General features: G+C 43.8%; 1 protein-coding gene across 2 annotated transcripts in view; it reads left to right on the top strand.

Annotated features, from left to right (window-relative positions):
* The window catches only part of LOC146857878 (uncharacterized), a 1488219-nt gene that overhangs the window by 773582 nt on the left and 694578 nt on the right, over positions 1 to 20059 (top strand). The window lies entirely within an intron of this gene.

Raw genomic sequence — 20059 nt, 5'->3', positions numbered from 1 at the left:
TTGCAAAATCCCCTAACTTATGCGGAATGGGCTTTGGCTTGTGTGCAGGTACAGGAAATCAACAGGCAATGCCCGGCTCAAACGTACTCACTTTCATTACTTACACAGGATGTACATGACCCTTGACAGGCTACACAAAATGTAAAGTTGCCGGACATCAGAGTGTCCGAGATGCCATGAACTGAGCTCCACATTTATCCACATGACGTGGATGTGCAGGGTACTGCTGAGCTACTGGAAGCAGTGACTGGACAACTGACACAAGTGACTGGTAGACATGTCCAGAGGGTGGTACGACAATGCTTGCTGTGCATAATCCCTAGACCTAAAAAAACAGGGCGATGCAACATAGACTTGCAAAGTTCGGTCTCCTGCTGGCGAAACAATGGGTGGCAATATGCTGGATGACCAGTACGGGACCTACGATGAACAAGTGGCGACAGGACGCTGCTCCATGGCTGGCATGGGGAGGTAGTGAGGTGCGGCAGTGCAGAAAGCGCATCAATTAGGCGAGGGGAAGCCCGTGGGTTGCGCAAAAAGCTAATCTCCATGGAATAGGACGCCATCCTGGAAGCCTTCAAGTTACGCGCGCCGGAGCCAGTTCCTGCAGCACATGAATAGTAGGCAAACTCCCCCCCCCACACACTGGGATCTGCACCCCCCACACCCTCCAACAATTCCCCTTTACCCCCCTCACAACGAACATAATGCAAACACGCATGTGGACTTACGAATTTAAAAAAAACGAATCACAGAATGTACACATGCACAAACTGGGGGGGGGGGGGCGGTTAAGCAGTAGAGGTACAGTACTTAACAGTAAGGATAGGTCAGGGCCAGCTGAGTTAAGGGAAGGGGGGGAGAGTTTAAGAAAAAGCTCTACTGTAAGTTTTTTACCATCTCGGGTCTCTCAGTACAAATTTAATAATGTTAAGTAGCCCACTCGAGACTATAAATGTACAACTCAGACTGTTCGTAATAGTTACCATGACTGTAATCGATGTGCAAAATGCCCGATGCATGGTCTGAGACACCAATAAGACACACTTACACTTGATGGTCTGAAGAAGCCTGATGAATACCAAGTATATGCTTGATTCTCCTTTATGTATGATGCTAAAGTTGGAAAATTTATAAAATATGTTTTTAAAAATAATAAAGTGGCGAAAGGACATGTTGGAATGGGCACTGGTGGATGAGGTCCGCCTTAAAGTATGAATGGATGATAAGGTTGAGGAAGACCTTAGAGACTGTGCGGACATACTCCCTCATCTGGCCGGTGAGATGGACACGATGAGGGATGAAGGGCCATCTGACTCAGATGAATAATGTAGAGGGCTACGCTTATTGGGAGGTGCCTACCAGCACACAAGCGTCCGGGAAGGGCAGAGAAAGGATGGAGCTGGCGGGTAGGAGTCTCTGGCTGCAACGTGTGTAGGATTGCTTACTATGGAAGAAAGGTCCCTGGGTGTGCTGGGGGGTGAGGTGAGGAAGGGAAGGATGTTGGGGCAGTTCCTTACAGGTTTTGTAGTTGTTAATAAAGGACTGGTACAGGCTGATCTGAGATGGGGCGGATAGTCGCAGGATTGATGATGCAACGTATTGTTGGTCGCCTCCAATCGAAGTACTACCTGAACTGTACTATCAACACTGATGCTGCTTCAGTAACTGATGACAATGTTTGCCTGTCTGCATAATAAATAAAGAATTAAAAAAGCTTGCTGTAGACCTCTGCCACAGTGTTGTAGTGGGTGGGTTCTCCCAGGGCTCTTCACTGGCTAAAAACAAAGCGGTATTAAGTTATGTTCCTTCTGGGCTCTCTTTTTCTGAACTCTGCACCCTCACCTCTTAAAAAGTTGAAAGCTCCTAAAAAATACAAATAAAAAACAGAATATCTGGCATAGAGGCTGTATCTGACTGACCTGGGGAAGAGTAGGGATGGACCATTTGGAGGATCTGAATCACCTCTACGAAAAGTTGATGAGGACCAAGGTCAGAAAGACAAACAGGACTAACTCCAGGAGGACAAAGACCAAGATGACAAGAGAATCAGTGCGAGGAGAACGTGAGCCAGGAGGATCGAAACCAGAAAGATCAGGTGGACAATGTCCAGGAGGACAAAAACCAGGAGAACCAGGCCAAAGATGACTACAAGGACAAGGTGGACCAAGGACATCAGGGCCATGAGGACTATACATACCATGAGTACCTACCTCAAGTAATGACCACAACCCATGTCAGGGTGAACCACTAAAGTCACTAAATAGACCTAAGCTCAACCTCCTGGTAGCTATAGCACAGGCAAACAGTCTTAACAAAGAGGCAATATGTAAAGTTTTTAATGCCGTACTAAAACAGTAAAAATAAAAGTCAAGACACAACACATGAAAAACCCCAAATCAAGTTTGAAAAATGGGGAATATTTTAATAAATAAAATGACACCAAAATAACAAAAATCCAGTAAGAAAACCAGAGATTTTAAAGTTAAATGTGAAAATAGCAGCAAACAGCATAAAGGACCAAACAAGGTCATCTGGTTGCACTAGACCAGTACCTTGGTGCAAGTTAGTGCTGTCCATGATGGAGAGCGGTTTGGATACAGAAACCAGGTTCGACCCGGTTGGAAGTTTTACCTTTGGATTTAGTTTATCAATTAGATTGGATTTAAAGTAGAGGTGTGTAAGATTGTAAAGTCAATAGGTTAATTTAACTCAACACTAATTTAAAATAACCTTACAGATAGCTTGGAGCATATCCACCAAGAATATTTTAGGAAAATAGTGGCGATCAGTTTGTTTTAAACAGTTTAGGGTAGCAACAATAGTGAAAACTAAACAGAAATACATATCATTTACAGGGGAAGTTGGGAAGGTCCCACAATGAATTTCACTATAAGGGTGTGACAAAAGATGTACACCCGAATTACATTTCATCAAAAGCACCAGTCAAAACTGCAATGACTTGTAGAAGGCTCCGACATTGGCATACACCCCACATTGTTACAGGTAGGTTGTGTGAAAGGTGTTGTACAAAAGGGGACCTTCAAGACAGGTAGGCATGGTAAAGGTGAGATGAATGTGTGAGGCCGGTTGGGGTCAATTTGAGTCCAGTAGCCTGGCTGAGGACCCAGTTAGAGGATCCATAGATGGACAGGCAGCAGCACTACCTCTAATGCCCTGATTTACGATTTTGTGGTTTGCATCTAGGATCCTGCTGTGTGATAACATCTCTGTTTGATGCTGCTTGTATGGTACCTCCCATTTGGATGCCACAGAGTCCTCCACTTCCGAAATTATGGGCATTGTCTACTCTTTTACATGCAGTAGACTCCTTGCATCGAATCTTCAAGGTAGCACCCTCTATGTGACTAACATTGCTTAGACATACATGCACTTTTCTGAGTGGTGAACGTAGAAAGCATGGAAGTCTGTCATGTGTTCTAGAAATGGAAAATATTTACCTGCAGAGGGATTGTTCAGCATTACTACATGTGCAGAACAAAGTAAAGCTTCATGTTATAAAACAGTTCAGAGACTGCAATATTAAATGCACTCTAGAAAGCCAAATCATCTCCTAAACAGAACTTCTCAGCAAATAAGTTGTACCTTCCAGCAACTGTACCAGCAAGTGTAGACATGGCTGATATGCATTAAAAGAGAAGGCATCAACATTTCTCACAGAATGCATATAGTAACAAATATCAAGGGGTGCAGTTAAACAATTTGCAAAAAAGCAAATTCGATCAAGTAACAATGGTTAGACCTTATTGGGATCTTAAAGACAACTATGCACAGGGATTTTTAGAACTTACACTAAGATCCCTTTTAGAAAATTGGGAAATCAGATTGGGCAAAACATGATAAGCTATACATTCCACTTAAAATCTCCAGTCACCATTTCTCTACATGTACCTAGCTCTCATTTTGCTCCTTTAGGCTCTCTTACTTTCTGTATTCTCTCCCAATCTCTGCCTCTCACAACCTCTTTCCTCTTTCCCACTATACCTTTCTATTAGCTGCTGCATCTATCTTCCCATTTCTGTCCCTTCTACTTTTCTTTGCCTTTTTATATTCCTCCCCTTTCTTCTCTCCTTTTCTAGAACCTCTTCTCTCTATCTTCTTTTCTATCTTCTTTGTACTTCTCAATATTTTTTATTCTCTGTCTAGCTCTCTTCTCCATAGACCATGTATAGAATCTGAAACTTTCTCTTGGCTGTGCATGGGCATTAGCAGCACATGCCACCTTTCTTTGACCACTGTGCTTTTTGCTGTTCCCTAGTCTCAGAAGCCTACCATTCTGGCAGCCTCCTGGAACTGGAGAAGTCCCGTATGGTTATGGAACAAAGAAGTTAGTGCAATGTGGCCATCATATCCGTGCAGCTTGTTTATAATTCTTGTTGGATAGGAAATCATGCTGGGTGGATTTGGAGGCTGGCGACGACCCGTTGACGTCCAACACACTACATTCACAGTGCAGTAGACTTCAACAAGTCATCCACCGCACTAGAAAAGAAAATATTTCTGCTAAAAAGACCAGAAACGTTTTCGTTTCCACAATCAATTTTGGAATGCAAGGGAAATGCTTCCCCCGAGTCCCAAGTTTAATTATTTTTTTTTTTGCTGTATTGTGCAGCATGCTGTGCACACTGAGTTACACAGCAAAGCAAAAGTAAAAGCAGATCACGCTAAGGGAATCTGCGGGGTGCCACAAATGTCCAACCAGACAGCATTTCTACACTTCTCCCATTAACAATTGTGCACCTCTTGTTTGATTGAGCTATTGCCCGTGAAAGGAAAGGCTCCCTAAGGTCTCCAAGGCATGACCAATTGTGGCAATGTTGGTAGCTGCAGTATTTAGGCCAGGGTTCATTCAGCACCCAAGGAAACCTGCCAGCTCCAGACATTTCTGTAGACAAGGTACTTAGCGTGACCAGATTTTGAAAAGCATAAACCAGGACAAGCCAGAAAAAAAGAGTCGGACTAAAATCTTTAGACTTCTATGTCTTTAGACTTACTTCTATGTCCGGTCAGATATAAAAGTAAGTCTAAAGATTTCAGTCCAACTTTTATGACTAGCCTGTCCCAGTTTATACTTTTCAAAATCTGGTCACCCTACCCTAAGTACCTTGTTTACAGAAATGCCTGGGCTTGTCAATAGGTAGTAATAGTTAGGACCAAGGTTTCCATAGGAAAAGCGTTTTTGTTTTGCCAATAATGTTGGCGCCGCTTAACGGATCTTCTCACATTTTTCAGAACTGTCTCCCTTTTGGTTCAGCTGCTGTGTTGAAAGTTTTGGAGTGATCCGTCAAGCGGGAGCCGAGAAAAAAGGGCAGGTCCCAAAACACATTTCTCCATGTTATGTCTATGGGGATTTTTCATTTTTTGAACACAAGGACGGCCCGAACCGCTGAATGGTATGACACCAAATTTTACAGAAAGGTATATGTTAGACCAGAAAGCTTGCTTTTTGTGATTTGGTATAAATCTGTTCAGTAGTTTCACAGATATTTAAGTTTAAATAATATAGATTTCTGGGAGCTCAAAATCCTACTGAAATGTGATTGGCTGATAACACTTTAAACCAGGAAATGTTAGCAGCCATCTAGGGACTCGACTTGAAGCAGAGCCCACAAAAAATGTAAAACACCCAAGGGGGGGGAAGGGGGAATTTCCACTGGGACCCAGCAGTGCCAAAAAATCTGCCCATTAATTTTTTTATAACGAAGCGCAGGCTCATTCTGGGTACCCGGTTGGCCGGGTCCTGGGGTCATTTTACAAGTATAGGAGGGGGCACAGGGTTCCCTCTTCTGGGGCTTACTAATGCCCCATGGACCACCACCTCCCCAGGTCTTTCTAAAAAGAATGTGGGGGAGGCCCGTACGGCCTAATCCAGCTGCACGAGGACTGCCACCTCCCTGAGGCAATTAAGTTATAAAAATGTGAGGGGCCCACACGGCCCCCCTGCAGCCCTAGGGACCACCATCACCCCATGGCAATTAAGTTATAGAAATGTGGGGGGCCCGTGTGGACCCCCAGCCCTGGGACCAACACCTCCTTGGGGGTAAAGTTAAGATTGGACGGAGGCCGTGTGGCCTGCCTCTTGGAGCCATAGATGGCCGCGGGGACTGCTAGATCCCAGGGCAATGAATTAGAGCCCCAGCATGGTCACCCTAGCCCCAGGGACCACCACCTCCTTGGGGCTAAAGTAAAGATTGGAGGGGGTGGTGTGGCCCCCTCCTGGAGCCATAGATGGCCCTTGGGACTGCCACCCCCCAGTGTCGGCTCTTGCAATGTCCCGGGGTGACCACCCCAGCCAAGCTATGGCTTGGCGGGATCATTACCGCTTCCGCCAAGCCATAGCAAACGCTGCTCCACTTTCAGAAAGCGAGAGCATTAAAAATGCTCTTGCTTGCTGAAAGTGGAGCAGAATTGCTTATGGAAAGACGGAGCTGCATGTTCAGCAGCTCCCTCTGTCCAAAAGCAATGCCGGCTCCCACAAGATGCGGGGAGCTGGCAGGGACTGTGGTGGCCTTCAGGCTCCCCCAGCGGTCCCCAACAAAGTATCTGGGTGTCCTGGGTGGGGTCAGGGCACCCAGACTAGAGGCCGGGCCCTGGGGGATGGGGTCCCTGGGGCCCGAATTCAGCCCAGAGAGGGGGCTGCACGGCCCCCTCCCCTATTCAAAATGGGCCTGGCCACAGAGGCAGCAGCGGCCGCCATAAATAAAGGGTGGTGGGGCGGGTGGAGATGCACGGAAGGAGTCGCGTGGGGGGCTTACAAATAAAAAACATTTTTAAAAGAAAAACAAAATGTACCTTTTGCCGATGACCATCTCCAGCTTTTGCGTCTTGTCCTGCCACCTCTCCTATTCTTCCTGGGTCCCAGCAGCCCCTGGGACCCAGACTCCTATCCACTCCCCGCGCTGCGGAGCAGCACAGGGATTGGTCTGAGAAGGCAGGAAAGACACCCTGCCCAGACCAGGGGGTCTATGGGTTTTCTCCAGCACAGCTGTTCAATGCAGGATTTAAGAGAGCAATATAGCTTATTAAAGTACACAATGGCATGAAAGTACAGAGACAATGCAGAATAAAGTGCAAATAAAAAAGTGCCCAAAAATTCAAGTATTCTTTTTCTCATGCTTGTCTAACTTTCCATCTTTCATCAACGTTAGTCTCATCTTCATCAAAGTACAATAAGGAAACAGTTAATCTGAATGAATATTATAGTGCATGGATAGAAAGTGCCTAGTAGTAAAGTACTCCTTAATGAAGTGCAATTAGTGGACATTATTCTAGTGCAAATTCAAGTCAAAGTCTAAAGTGCATTATTCAAGAGAGACATTGGGAGAATCACGTATGAATCACGCAAGATGCTGCCAATATCCTAAAGGTGCAATCTATGCATAAATATAAAGTGCATTTTGTAGGTTTATTATCTTAATGCCTAAATGAAAATTATTAGATAAACATATGTACGCTGTAATAAAAAAAGTGAAATGAAAAAGTCCATTATTTTACTGATGCATTTTGATATGTGTTCTGTCCATAACATAAAGTGTTAAAAACACAAAATTGAGGAGCCATGAAGTGTTTGAGAGGTGGAAGACAGTGACCATCGGTCACAAATGTACATGTAATTCTGCGTCTGCATTCAGACCCCAAGGGATTTCCGTCCCTAGAGTGATGATCAATCTTGATTCCGTTCTCCTCAATATCAATTCTCAATTTCATCCTCTTGGCTTGATTGGAATATGCTGAATTCCATACTACAATACTCCTTTTTGTTCACCCTCATGCTCCTCTCAAATATGTTTGGCTATTGTGTTTGAGTAGTCTTTGTTGTTAATAGCTCATAAATGTCAAAGAATACGCAGTTTCAGCTTATTAACTGTACTGCCTAAATATTTCATACCACATCCACATTTTATAACATATATAACATTGAAGGGTTCACAGGAAATCAGCTCATTCATTTTCTTTTTTGTACCATCGAATGATTCAAAATCTTTCTTGTTACATCCAATTTGGCAGGTTTTACATTTCTGGCATTTAAAAAACCCTGTTCTTTTGAGCCATTTACCTTCACTTTTTACCTGAGGTGAAAAATAGCTTTGTGTTAACAGGTCACCAAGAGAAGATGTTTTTCTGTATGTCAGTCTTGGTTCTTCTGTTAAAAAGTCCTCTAGATCTTTATCTCTCTTTATAATGTTCCAATTCTCTCTTAATGTTTTTTTTTATTTCCTTATCTGAGAGGTTTAAATCCATGATGTATCTGATCTCCAGTTCAGGAAAGCAATTAAGACCTTCCTGTTCCCATCTTTGTAGGCCTTGATCATTTTTGCGTTTTGCTCTGCTGTTGCTTAGCGCCGGGACGCCTCTTAGCTGAGGCAGCTGTCGCGCTCTATAAAACCGATTAACATAATATAACATAACATAACATGATATATTCTTTGGAACCACTCTTCGTTTGTTTTGGTACTAGTAGAGCCTCTCTGATGCATGTTTTCACTCTTTTCTTAGCATATTCCAGGTCAGATGGTGGATATCCTCTCCTTTGGAATCGAGCAAACATTTCATTCATTTGTATCAGAAATTCATCATCTACCGAACAATTTCTCCTGGCTCTTAAAAATTCTCCAAACAGAATGCTCCATTTGAGGGCTTTGGGATGTGCACTATTTGCAAATAGTACACTATTGCAGCTAATAGGTTTGCGGTGTAATTCAGTGCAAATTTTATCTTTTTCGATGTATACCCGAATGTCTAGATAATCGATAATGTCTCTGATTTATCTGATAGGTGAAGTGTAATTGCAAATCATCAATGTAGCGAATCCATAAAATTATCTTCTTCAATATGTCTTTGTTCTCTTCCGTCCAAATGTGCACAGGTTCCCAAAGTCCCATTGTTAGATTTGCGTACGTTGGGGCAAATGATGTGCCCATCGCAGTGCCTTTCCTCTATATATAAAATTTTCCATCAAAAAGAAAAACATTATTATTAAGACAAAAAGACATTATCTCTAAAAGCATGTTTGTGTTTTCTAATAAGCTTGGAAACCGTGAGCTTAAAAAATATTTACATGCTTCCAGGCCATCTTTGTGAGCTATTGACGTATAGAGTGATATAATGTCTATTGTGGCCATCGTGTAAATTGCTTTCCACAGTATGCCATTGATTCGGTCTTAAAAATCCTGAATCCCTGACATAAGATGGGAGATTTACTATGTAAGAGAATAAAAACATGTCAACAAATTTGGAGGCGTTTTCGAGCAATGTGTCACATGAGCTCTCTATTGGGTGTCCCAGAGGAATTTCGAGACTTTTATGTAGTTTGGGCAGCACATAGATTGTAGGTGTCATCGGATGAGTTGTTTTCAAATTAAGGCATTCTTCGTCTTCCAGTAATCCTTGATCATGCCATGCATTCACTTTATTTTGAAATTCAGACATGATTCTCCGTGTTGGATCTTCTTTCAACCTTTCATAAAAAAAGAGGATTATATATTTGTCTTTTGACTTCTTGCTGATATTTTATTTGATCCATGACAACCTTATTACCTCCCTTATCAGAAGACTTGATAATCATGTTTTTATCATTTTCCAGATCTTTTAGAGCCCACCAATCATCTTTGGTCTTGTTTTTCTTCTGGTGGGAAATGTTTTTCTTTTCTTTTAAATATATCTCACACACCCACTGATTTACTCATAAATTTGATACTTGTATAGCGCACTACTCACCCGCAAGGGTCTCAAGGCGCTTGTACGAATACCGCTGTGGAACCCATCCTGGCTTTCCCTGTGAGGCGTCCACTCCTGGGCACCCCCAACGTGGAGGCCAGGCATCCTTAGCGTTGTGGGGGCCGTTGTGGAGATTAAGCAAGCTATTGCCCAGAGTTGCAGAGTGGGACTCCATGATTGGAATAGGCAGCGAGGCGAGAATTATCAGGTCCGTGGAATTTTTGAGCCCAAGACCCGCCGAGGCGGGGAATTGAACCCTGGTCCCGGGCTAGACCTCTGCATCAGGGTCTGCCGCTCTAATCATTGAGCCACACTTCTCCACTCATACAGATACTAACGCGTACTCACTCACCTATACAGTCACTGACACTACCTATACAGTCACTGACACAAGCACACACTCACCCATACAACCTCACTCATCTATGCTGCCTTTCACATACACAGGTACCCACCCATATACCACTGACACATCCATGTACTCACCCTCACAGCCATACACACACTCCCTCACCCATACAGCCCCTCACACACGCACTCATTGACCCATATAGCCAATAACTCACCCACTCATTCATCCATACAGGCAGTCATACACCCCCTCACCCACCCACACAGACACTCTGACAACCAATCACTCACCCATACAACCACTCATGTACCCACACACCAACTGACAGACTGATACAGACATTCACACAACCAGTCACTAACCCATACATTCACTGAGACACCTAATCACTCACTTATACAGTCAGTCATGCTCCCACTGAATCATCCATATAGGCACTCATACACCCACGTATTCACCAATACACCTTGGTATATATATGTAACACTCATAAACTATTAAAAACACTCATAGTCACTGGATGATGTAATCAGTGATGTCATTTGAGATGTCATCAGTGATGCAGTCAGTAATCTCAATGACCATGCCATGTGAGGTTATAAGCAGTGCGGGGGTGCAGGTTATAGTTAGCTCAGCTAACTATAGTTATAGTTAGCTCAGCTAACTATAATTGCTTAATTTTTCTGGTTTTGTACGAGTGAAATGTAAGTCTAACTATAAAGTCCCTGTAACCTTTGGTTTTATCAATGAATATATATATATATGTACATTTATATATATGTACATTTATATGTAAATAGGGCTCCTGGTATTCCATTTAAACAGATTTTTACATATAAATACAAACGGAAAACAATTTTATCTTTGTCTGTATTTATATGTAAAAACGGCAAAATACTAGAAAATGTTGCTGCGCTGCTGTGCTCGAATCCAGAGTTATGTTGCCACGCCCCCTTCCTGCTGCTGGAAATTCCTTCTAATCCTTCCAACCAGGGTCTTTTAGTGACCTACTGCCCTGCCCCTGAACCAATGCTGGTCAGATTGAAGCGTCACTGAGTGGGCTCTGAGCGCACTGAGTCGCTGCCTGAGGCTTGCCCCCCCCATTTTAAACAACCCTACATGGCTGAACATTTTATAACCAGGATTTGTGACCTTCTGTTCTTGATATGAACACCTTATCGACAGAAGGTCGTGGATAAAATCATTTAATTTAATTAAAAAAGGAAACGCGTCACTCTGACCGGGTTTTTACTCAGCTTTCTAGTCTTGGATTTAGAGTGTGAAAGGCAACAGAAATCACCAGGATTTCAGGACAAGCGCATACTGTTGGTGACACACACACAGACACACACACACACATACTCACACACCTCTGCTGAAGATCTGATTAAGGGCAACAATGGTGGAAATAATAAATAATTACATTGCGCATGGATTCCCATATGCCCTAAAGCGCATCTCGGGAACCAAACAAATTTTCAGCCAACTCCTTCCACCTGGACATTGGAACATTAAAAGGAAGTTAAAACGGCGAACTACAGTTTTTTGTGTAGTGCTTGCTGCCAGATTCTTAAGGATTCATAGCACTGCAAATGGGATAATGTGCCGAGCTTTGGAAGGGTTAAAAACCGAGTTAGCACAGAGATTGAACGTGGGACCTGTATCTTGCTCAATGGTTAATACCATGAGCGCAATGCCCATTGGGCTCAAAGCGCTTCAGCCCACCCATCCCCACTCCCCGTCCCATCGTGTGTGTCAGCCCGGGCTGAGACAGCTTCCCGGGCACTCACAGCTGCACCCGAGTACTTCACAGGTCTTTTGAAAGACCATTTACTTGTTAAGGAGGCTTTATTGTTCTTTCACCCCTTCGTAGAGCCCCTACTTCTTCATTCTGCCAATTGCTGGAAGAATTAGCCCCCCCCAAATTTTTATTAGGCCCCCTCCCCTGAAATTTCCCTCTAGTTGCGCCTCTGACTATGACCAGCACCGGGCCACCGTGTTTCCAGACAGACACCTCCGTGTCGCCACAGTCAATTCAGAATTCACCATCTCCAGGGCTCTGCCTCTCAAGTGAGCTCTGAGCAAGCCCTCCGCCATTTCAACTCTCAAGGTACGTGTATTTTCCCTATGTAAAAAGTAAATATCTGAGACTCCAAAAGAACCAGGGCACACTACCACCCACTCATTGGTGCCCAGCAGATCGGTACTTTCTCTCCAGTTCTACCCTATTATGGTAACTAGTCCCCAAAATTCACAGTCCCACATCGGTGCTGTCCGGGCTCTCACCTGCCCCTTCTCCACCTAGGTGTGCCAACATCATGGCGTAGCCTCCCCCTTCACCCTTGACTCCTCCCGTCCCAGGCCCCATACAGTTGCCCAGCTCTGCCCACTGATGCCTTTAGCCCACCTGCCCCCAGACAGATGTGTTGTCTCTGCCTCGAGTGTCCATCACTATAGTGGAGGAGGTGTGGCGCCACGGCCAGGGCGACTGACTCCGGAATCTGGGGATCACAGTTCGATCCCCGGCGCCGGCGGCAGATTAGCCCAGCACCATGTGACTCTGGGCAATAGCTTGATTAATCTTCCCGACGGCCCCCAGCGCCTTGAGACCCTTACGGGTGATTGTTTGCGCTTTACTAATGTGGATTATTATTATTATATTATTATTATCGCCCACTTCCACCTGGCGCCCTTGGTTGCGCACCCTCCCCTTTCTGTGTTACCACTCCACATGTTCATGACATAATGACGTGTAATCCCACAGCCTGCAGATCCCGGCAGCTCGAGCTCATGGCAGGCGCCCTGGATTCCACGCATCTCAACCAACCTCCACCCCAGGGCTTTAAATGGAAATACAGAAGTGCTGGCACATGTTTGCTCCTGATAAATGCTTGTACTCCATCCTAAAGTGTTTTATAACAGAACTGAGAAGCACAGATACTCTCCTTTTCAAATTACTCAGTACCGGACCAATTAAAGCACTGCTAAAGCCACAACAAATCGCTAGTTTCAGTGAGCACATGGGTGCATTGTCAATTTAAATAAATGTAAAAAAATACTAGCTGTAGCGTTGTCTTTTGCATGTGCAAAAATAAATGTGGATAAATACAGAAAAAATTCCCAAAAAATAAATATGGAAAAATACAGGCGGAAATGGCAAAAAAATAAATACCATAAAACCGGGAGCCCTATATGTAAATAGGTGTCTCCATATCTAGAGACACACATTTACAAGGCTACGGTTACATAACATTAGCTGTGACTGGAATGCCACCCAAAGCCACCCAGCTCTCCTCCCCACTCTGTCTCCCTTCTGCTGGAAGCTTGCTGCTGACCATCTCCTGTAATTAGTTCAGACTTTAGAGGCACCCCTGGAAAGAAAGCATACCTTTAAATTCTACTTTCTATGATGACTTGAGCTTTGTCCCAAAAACCGGGACATGTATTACAATTTTAAAAAGCATTGGGATATCTAGATATTAAATATTTTTTTTAAATATAGTCTGTTACAGCAGCCCTTTGTGACATTGCAGGCTATAGTGGGTCATACCAGATTCACACTGGAGCTAGATACGGTATTTGCATCACTCTGGAGCAGGCACATTAACCTAACAAACTATCTGGCTCCTGCAAACAAAATAATGATCCGTAGAGAAGACACAATATCTCATCAGGCTATATTTCACAACAGGCCATTGCAGACTCTAGCAATGCAAGTCATCAGTCAAATGTAAGTTGTATCTCACTTGTGATAACTCTGCCCGAGCACAATATTCTAATGAAAGCACCAGACGCTACTGGAATCTCGAGATTCCTGATTTGAAATTGCTTCTGAATGAATGGTAGGTTTAAATAGTGATGACCACTTAAATATTAGGAATAGAAAAGGTCATGAAAGTTGCTGGCTTAAGAACAACATGACTCAATGTCCTGCACAGTTGTGCAATCTTGTCACGCAGCAAATTCTTTTTTGACATACCATATGTGAAAGGTGAGATGGAGTTCAGCTAATGCCCATTAATTCTTGGCCTCTCAGCAGTGGCTGTGAAATAGTGTTGCGTACCACCTTTCACATCAACTACTCTCAAACAATACTGTGGCGTCCCACAGAGGTCCATCATATCCCATACATCATTCAATATCTGCCTAACCCCCTTACCAAACTAGATTAAATCCGTGTGCCTTACGTAATTGTTACAACTATGTAGATGACACCCAAATCATTGAAAAAATGAATGGTCTGGAAGACCTCTACAGTTCTCCACTCTACATTCGCGGGGACGATCCGGGCAGGGGATTAATCTGCCACCACGCCCACTGAGGCCTTGTCCATTCCAAGGTGGAAGAAGGAAACAGGAGCTGGTGATAACGTGGTGAACCAATGCCATCTTGAGCTCCCGGCTTTCGTTATACCACTCCCCAAAAGGCACTGACGGTGCCACAGTCAGATCTACCGATGTTCATGAAGAGAAAACAGATGCAAAAAGAGTGTCTTACAAAAAATGTTTACAAAAACATGATGCTTAGCCCTGAAGCTGTTCTACTAGGTTCAAAATTGTTTGCTGCAAACTCCATGTGCTTGCATTCCGGGATAGCTCAAAATGTGCCTAAAATTCGTTTTTCCAGTCTCTTGCCCTTGGCCACTCCGGGCGCCACACCCAGGCCTGGCCTCATTTCCCGGAGGCGGTGGGCGCCCCGGTCCCTCGGCGCATTGGACGCTCTCCACGCCTGCCAGGTGCGGCGCTCCCCGCTGCTTTGCATGCTCTTCTCACTCTAATAAGCCGCCGGATCATTTATCCCTATTTCTCCCAGCTTTCACGCGGCGGAACATTCATTAGACATTAATACAATCCCACCTGCTGCTGCTGTCTGCACGCGCTGACGGGGTATAAATCAGGCCCGTGCAAAGAGGGATTTCTGCGGCCAAACTTTCTTGTTATTTGATTATAATTAGCTGTGATGTATGGAACACAGATAAAAGAGGCTGGGCGATTTCCATTCGCTGGAAGAAGTCGGGGGAGCAGAAAGGATGCAGAGACGGTGAGGTAGACCCAGGGCGACAGAAATTATGCGGCAGGGTGAGGACACAATTGTGCAGAAAGGTTGACTAAATTATGCAGCAAGAAAAGCCGAAATGTGGCACATTTTTTGATTGTAGTATTTCATTGTTTTGTAATTTTTACATATGTTAACACTGTTTTGGCAAAGGTTTCTCCTTCTTTGTACCAGTGTGACACCCAAATGTAGCAATGAGTAAAAGAAAAGTGAGCAGTCATCGTTTGCGCGAAGGGCATTCCACTGCGCGTCAACACGTCACTGAGGTTTTAGAAACTTTTGATCCATTTGAGTTAGAAACACAATTTCTTTTCTGTTCAAATCTGGAGTATACCAGTGGGTATACCATTGGGTGACAGTAGGGATCTGCTCTAGTTTAGGTGCCCTTGTGTTTGCAATCTGCTGTGCTAAACAGTGATGAGGACATTGCTCCACATGGTAGGGTCTGGAGACTAGAGTTCCCCTGGCTTGAATCTGGCCTAGTTTTGTAGGCCCTTTGCCTTGTCTGCCATTGTTGATGGGAGAAGTACTTGGTATTTAAGTATGGTTTATAGTTTCATGTGCATGTGGTTTAGTACGGAATACACAGTACACGAGTTATAGATCTAGTATGGTTCAACAGGTCCCAGACAGTGTAGCACAGATTTCAAATGATTTGTCGTCTCATTGCCTGCCATATGGTACATTTTATTGCGTTTTTGTGTTTGGCATTAGCTAGCATCTTTTTTGTTGTGTGCAGTGTTATTGTTCTAGTGCATAACAGTTGTGGCTTGTGCCTGCAGCCTACTGTGGCTTATTTGGGCACAGTTCTTAGAATCTGGCATTGTTCATTGCACATCTGTACCTGCAAACTAGTGTGGGTTACAGTTACTCTTTGCCTGGAAATTGATACACGTGAATGTAATTTCATGTAATGGTAGGAAATATATAGCATGCAAACCACGAGCATAATTGTCTGTAGGTACCGAACCCACCATGAAGCTGAAAATGGGGAACCAATCTAAGCCTCTGAACAAACGGAAGGATTTTATGTTTTTTCCATAGGGACTGAAGCAAACCGCAAGATGTCATTTGTGGAGCAGGCTAAATACAGAGATTGGAGTGCTGGATGGAAAACTGTATAGTCCTATGTATTCCTCTGAAAAACGTCTATTGAAAAGACTTTATGGTTTTGAAACCAAACCTAAATTTTTCAATGATTGTTTAAAATTATTTTAATGGTATATTTTGTTCCCTAACTAAAGCAGACCCCCCAAATGTATAGCTATCAGCCTTGGACTACACCCTCCACCCAGTCTCTGCGTCTCCAGAACCTCCAGCAATGTCCTGCATCACCCCTAAACTGTCAGACCCCAGTGCTCATGGCCTTTAGTTCTAGTTGCATGGTGTCGCATTGAGTTACATGTTATGCTCAGTACTTCTACCCCAGAACCCACTGCGTGTCAATTTTGGTAAAGTGCAGCAGGCTCTGGTTGCAGGGTATGGCATCCTGCCACTTCCTATTCCCAGCTACCATACAAGCTCTGTACTGTATGCCCACTGCACACAACCCAGAGCTATTGCACTTGGTACAGGCTTCACCCCCAGGATACTATATTCTCCGTAAAGACAGTGAGAACAAGAAAGGTGGAAAATTAGCGATTATTCTGAAGGAGGATGTTGGTTGCCTCATGGAACCCGCACATATTCTTTGATTGTGAAAGTGTTACTTTTGCCATCACTTTCTCTCCCACAACCACGTTCTCTTGGATATTGCTGTATAGACCTTCTGGACCCGTGGCAATTTCCTTACTCTCTGTCGGAAGTAACAGTAAATTTGGCCAGCACCAGAGCTAATTTCTCAATATTGGGAGACTTTTAATCTCCACCTGGAAGAGTCAGCGAATGCACAAGGTTTGGGTCTCTTACAGGACAGGATTGCCATTCAGCTGTCCCAAAGGGTGTCAGGAGCTATCCATGAGAAAGGTCATTTACTTGACCCTGTCTTCTCTACGGATAATCTGTTGAAAGTTCTAGAACCACTCCCTGTCACTTGGTCTGGTCATCTTTTGCTCTTGCTCTTCTTGGATTCCTGCAAGCCGCCCCTAAACATAATACCAGTTACCTGGAAAGACCAAGCTTGGTCTAAACTGCTTTTCGAAACATAGCAACAGGTTCTTAGGAATTCCAAACCTTCCCTAGGGTCTTATCCAGCCCTAGCCAATGACAACATTTCTTGTTGATTAGTCTTCATTGGATCTGGTGATCCCTATAAAGACTCACATGGAAAAAGCCAAGGACAAATCAGCATCTTGGTATTCCCGTCACATTCGATAACTGAAACAAGTCTGTAAAAAATCAGAAAGGGTTTGGAGAAGAGATTATGGAGAATCTACCAAACAGAAATATTGGGATTCCATTAGAGCTTTTCATGCAGATTAAAAAGGTTCAAGTCGCATACTTTCAGGAGATAATTAATGGTGCCACCAACGCTCCGCGCTAAATGTTCTGCATTGTGAAATATCTTTGAGAGCCTTATTCAACTGGCCCCGACCTGGAAGCATCTCCTGCACGGTGTAACAACTTTGCAAATTATTTCCAGAGGAAAATCAAAATATCTATGACACATTTCAACTGATCCCCCACTCTGATACCGATAGGTTTAAGGAAATGTGTCAGTCACTAATTCATCCATGCTGAGTGCATTTCCAGCTCTAACACTAGATAGCCTCTCAGATATTTTTCGTAAAAGTAAATGAGGCTCCCCTAGGGATGTGGTCCCGCCCCCCACTTGCATCTTGGCCAAAGGAGCATAGGTGACTCAGCTCGAAATGGCAAATCCCTCTTTAACCTCCGGCATTGTCCCAGTGGCATCCCATATTTAAAGCACTTTTGAAAAAGCCCAACTTGGATCTGCTTGATCCAGCAAATAACTATCCAATATCTCTTTTGCCATGGATAAATAAAGTACTTGAAAGACATACCAATCGTCGCTCTCGGAATGCTTACAGAATCATGATATTTTGCACCCTTCGCAGACTGGATTACGTCCCTATCACAGCACTGAGACTGCTCTTTTGGCGGTGGTAGAAGAGGTTAAATGGCTACTGGATCTGGGAGGTTCAACAGCGATTATCCTCCTAGATCTTAGTTCAGCTTTCAATATCGTAAATCACTACATTCTTGTTGAGAGACTACGGAGTGCTGGAATTGTTGGATCTTTTTTAGCCTGGCTTAAGTCTTTCCTCGAAGATAGGATCTTTAAGGTCTTTGAGGGGGCCTGTGCTTCAGAGAGCCTCCTCCTCAAATGCAGACAAACCCAAGGCTCGTCGTTGAGACCTACTCATTTTAATGTATATATGAGACCTCTGGCTGATATCGTCTTCCCTTTTGGGATTTCAATAACATTGCATGCGGATGATACGCAACTGTTCTTCCCACTTATCCAGACAGGTGGCTCTGCATCCCCCTCTTTAGGTCCCTGTCTAGAGAATGTCGCTTATTGGATGAAAAACTTTTGCCTCAAATTAAATGGGGACAAAACAGAGCTTATGTTCTTGGGCATCAACCCTGAACCATTTTCGCATCTGGGCTGGCCAAGCGGCCTAGATCCCCCTCTAACTCTAAAACTAGCCATAAAGAGTCTAGGGATTTGGCTGGATGAGTGTCTCAACTTTGATACTCAAGCCCTAAAACTAGCTGCTATCTCCTGTGAATATGTTGACGATGTTGTGCTAAGTTCTCCCTCCACCCCAAAAGGAATGGTAGTCCAGGTGCTAATCCTCTCTCGCCTGGATTACAGCAATTCACTTTTTTTCTGATAGCGCCTAAAGACACTAAAAAGAAATTGCAGGTGGTATAGAACTCTGCTGCATGAATACTGTATAACATACTAAGACATCAATCTGATTGACAAGCCCTATGTCTCCTTCACTGCCCCCCAGTGGCGGAGAGGATTACATTTAAATCACTCTGCATCACCTGCAGGGCACTTCTTGACAAAGGGCCATTGATCACTCGGTCATTGCTTTCCCCTTATAGACCTATGAGATCGTTGCGCTCCTCTAATGCCTATTTGGCCAAGATCCCAATTATCAGGAGAGAAAAATATGGAGGGCGATCTTTTTCTTATAATGAAGCCAAGCTGTGGAATAGCCTTCCCTTCTCTCTTCTGTCAGTTGAAAAGGAGGTTTCCTTCCCAAAATCATTAAAAACCTGTTTCTTTTAGAATGTGTCTTTGTTAATCCCTTTTCTGTGCCTCACTAACAACGCTGGGATGCCTACAATTAGCCGTGCGCTATACAAGTGCTTATAGAATAAAATAGACTAGTAAACCCTGTATGTTTAGCAGACTTTGAACCCTGAAGTGCATCTGGCCATGATCTGATCCCAGCCCCATGTCCTCAATATCCGCTGCCATTTGCTTTTAACTGATCAGAGCGGGCTCTGGGCACAGGGTTGTCATGTTTGTGCCCAACACGAAGTCAATATAGCGTCAGTTGGTTCTGTCGGGTGATGTAATTGCTGTATTTCAAGTAATTGATACAATACCACAGATAATTTTAAATAGCATTAAACAAATTAATTATAAGAGAGCAGTTATATGGTAAGAACACATCACGGAATAATGTAACATGAGTTTGAAGAAAAACATTTACTTTTTTATCTTATTCAATGTATATATGGCTGTCACAAGTATTTTTGGTATTGGCGAGTGATGGAGCAGGATTTTGCAAAAAGAAAACTGCTCGAATTGACACCCCCGTAATACTTACTAACAGTGTGCAGTGGAAATTAACAAACAAATCACATGAAGTACACGGGAAACTGCTTTGTGCCTGCGTGCAGTAATGTGAACTAATGCATGAAAAACTAGGCAGCATTTTGCATCTGGCATCTTACTTTAAAAATAATAATAAATAATGCCGCTTTTGC

This window comes from Triturus cristatus, chromosome 3_2 (genome assembly GCF_964204655.1).
Source record: "Triturus cristatus chromosome 3_2, aTriCri1.1, whole genome shotgun sequence".
NCBI classification, from domain to species: domain Eukaryota; kingdom Metazoa; phylum Chordata; class Amphibia; order Caudata; family Salamandridae; genus Triturus; species Triturus cristatus.
The sequence above is the reverse complement of the archived record's forward strand: the minus strand, read 5'-3'. Positions and strand labels throughout refer to the sequence as shown.